Source organism: Myodes glareolus, chromosome 22 (assembly GCF_982192425.1).
Source record: "Myodes glareolus chromosome 22, mMyoGla1.1, whole genome shotgun sequence".
NCBI classification, from domain to species: domain Eukaryota; kingdom Metazoa; phylum Chordata; class Mammalia; order Rodentia; family Cricetidae; genus Myodes; species Myodes glareolus.
The window spans coordinates 50,923,052-50,926,673 of NC_142047.1; positions in this window are offsets into that span (position 1 = coordinate 50,923,052).

A 3,622-nucleotide genomic window follows, 5' to 3' on the forward strand; every position below is an offset into this window, starting at 1 on the left:
CCTTCAAGGGCACTGGCAGCCCTCACGTGGCCAAGCGCTCTCCAGCCCTAGTAGGCACTGCTTCTGGAGTCTGCTTCTTCACACACACACACACACACACACACACACACACACACACACACCCAGTGTGGCTAGGCTGAAATGCTTAGTTCCTTACCGAACCTCAGATAAATACTGGAACTACATCAAGGTGGGAGGTGGGTACATTCCACAGGAGCTGGACTGTGGGGACACGGGTCAAAGGTTTCCAAGGTTGTCTGAACAGGCAAGGCCACACACATCTACCTCACATCCATCCCAGACGGCACATCAAGATGCAGACACCCATGTGTAGGGTAAGCACTTCCGGCTGACTCATCCTGCCCCTTTGTCCTAACCCACCCCGCTGCAGATGGGTCTCCGTTAGGTGCTGGCCCTGTTGACACTGCCTGCTAGCACGCTGCTTTCTGTCTACCTTGGTGACCCTGACTCAACTTTGGTGAAGGTCATCCCAGCACCAGAGCTCTCTACGGGTGCTGTCTGAGGCTGTTAAGAATCATGTTCTAAAGGCATACATAGTAGCCTTCATGTTGCAGCCTCCCCTGAACTGTGCAGAAACTGTGGGGTACACTCAGCTCTGCCCACCAAAGGGGCTCTGTTCTCTCCCTCCCACCGCAGGCCATTCTGAGTCCACTACTATCCAGGGAGGGTGGGCAGACACTGGGTAGAGGCTGAGGACTCAGGGCACAGGGTGGCACCAGGTGCATGCAGCATCACTCCTTCCTCCAACCATGAGACCCAATGGCTGGCAAACGCCGCCAGCCCGATCACTGCCCCACTCGGGGCCCAGGTATCTGTAATGCTGTAGATGCAGGTCCAGAGACAACACCCTCCTACACAGTGGCTCTCTGGGCTGGCACTCCTGAGCCTGCTGTTGCCCACTGGTCAGCCCTCCCTTCCAGCAGGCCAACTTCTAGCCAGCTGACTGCACCATTCAGCACTCCCGAAAGGAAAGCCACCCAGGTGACCTGAGGACTGTGTGCTGAGCTTCACGTGGCCACGACACTGGTGGAGATGCATTTTTGTGACTGAGGCAACAGTTTTCATCCGCTTTACCCTTTTCTGCTCTTTTCTCTTGCTGCATGCAGACCACCCGCTAATGCAACTGCTCTGTGGGCAAGGCTGTTCTGGCCTTGGCCGCCTCAGCTGGAAACAACTTGGTTAATCAAAAACTGGAAACAAATCCTCTCTAACGAATGTAACTTTCAATCAGATTTCACACCGGAAGCAAGGGACACTAAAGAATCACAAGTCTCTGCTCCTTTACTTAATAAACTCATTTGAGACCACAGGAAGCTCGTCTCATTTCATTACAAATCATTCTGAGCGTGCCCCCCCCCCCAGGTGCGGTCCCTAGCAGCCTGGAACAGGACCCCCGACAGAACACCCTGCCCGGAGGTTCTATACTGTTAACTCCTCGTTCCAGCACCAGGTGGGAGCACAGGGTGCTGGATCACTCACAAAGCACTCCACCTTTGGGGGCAGAAAGAGGGTAAGACAGGGCTGAGCCCTCCTATAGCCTGAGCCTCCTCCATCAGAGCAGCGCACCCATCTCCCTCATCCTGGACAGGCCCCAGAGACTCTGAGTCCTGCTTCTGGCACCTGAGACCAATAGTCAAGCTCAAGGACGCTCCAGCTGTCTCCACCCCTCCACTGTGCCTACCGCTGTGCCGACAGCTACCTGGGTTTCCACAGGACACGACTGGATCAGAACACTGAGTCAGACCGTGTGACCAAATGCTGAGTGCACTGGAGAAACGGGACAGTCCCTTGGGGAGTGCTTTGCTCTACGTTGCCAACTGACCCATGACAGCAGCAGCACTTAGTTCATTGGCACACGGATCTGAGTGACAGACGGCACACTGACCTAACATTCCTTCATATAAAGGACCAGCTGCCCCTCCCTGGAAACCCGTGTCTCTTTCCTACATACCAGAAAGGGGGTTCTACGTGCAAGGCTAACTTCTGACTAGACTGGTTGCTCTGGCAGGAAGGCTTCTTCTAGCCTTGACATCTTCCCTGTAGCAATTCACTCGGAAAAGTCAGAATAAACATAACTATCAAACCATTTTTTAAAAAATCATACTTAGAATAAGGGTTTCCAGCCGAATGTAGTGACACATGCCTTTAATCCCAGCACCAGGGAAACAGAATCAGGTGGCTCTCTGTGAGTCCAGCCTGATCTAACTGGTGAGTTCCAGAACAGCCAGATCTATATAGTGAGAACCTGCATTCAAAACATAAAAACAAAACAACAACAACAAAAAAAGGGTATCCAGCCGGCTTGGTGGTTCCCTTTGCTATGATTCAACTCTACCAACCTCAAAAGATCCAGGGCCTTTAAGTGATCCCCAGCCTCAGCTAGGGGCATAAACTGGGTGGGTGGCTTGCTCAGCTGCTCCTGGGGATACCATTCCCAAACCTCCCCAAACCCACCTGGGGCCACAGACTACTGACAAGAGGAGGCAAAAAGACACAGGTGCCATGCACTTCAGGTGACCGTGCTCCAGCAGCCAGGCTGGACACACCCTAACTCTGCCCTGGTCACAGTAGCCACAGTGATACTGGACATCCCCAAAAGATGGTGGCAGTGGCTGTGGAGCCATGACCGTTCTGAGATCTGCGTGCTTGGATGTGCCCTTCGCACCACACTGCTGATGGTGGGTTCTGTCCTCTTGCACTCAGCCTTGCACCCCATTCACCCTGTGGACCTGCAGCCCAGGAGAGGCAGCAGAGTTCCCGACAAGGAGCCGTTCCTCAGAGCTTTTCTGTTTCACCAGCTATGGTCTACAATCAGTCTCGCTATGGAGTTCAGCCTGGCCAGGCACTCTCTCTCTCCCTGCCTCAGCCGTGGACTAGGCACTGGTGTGTTGGGCTACTTAGACCCAGGGCAATGGAGCCCCCACTCCATGCCAGGTGGCAAAGGGCTGATGAGATGAAGGGCTCGGTTCTTGCCCTGCAGCCTCCCTATCATTTCACAGGACACAGCCCTGTGCCCATGGGAAGGTGTCACTGCTTCCTCCTCAAAAAGACTGCAGTGGAGGGGCTGGAGAAGGCAACACTCAGAGCTGAAGAGCCTCTGCTGCCTTTTCACAAGACCCAGGTCAATTCCCAGCACCCGAGTCACATGGCTGACAACCATCTGTAACTCCAACTCCAGCGATGTGACACCCTGTTCTAGCCTCCGTGAGCACCAACATACACATTCACATAAGACGAAAATACATGTCTAAACCAGGCGGTGGTGGCACACACCTTTGACCCCAGCACTCAGGAGGCAGAGGCAGGCAAATCTCTGCACTCAAAGCCAGCTTGGTCTGCAGAGCAAGTTCCAGAACAGCCAGGGCTACACAGAGAAACCCTGTCTCATCCCCTGGCCCCCCTCGATACACATCTGAAAACGAGGGAGGAAAAAAACCCTACTAACATTGCAGTGGAGCCAATGGACATATCCATGCATCCATAATATTCTACCGTGAGACTCACAGCACCAAACCAAGTGGCGGAGGAGGCCAATTGGCACAAGAGAGTTAAGCACTCCACAGCAACTCTGGGTGACCGATGGCACATACCCATCTCCTCG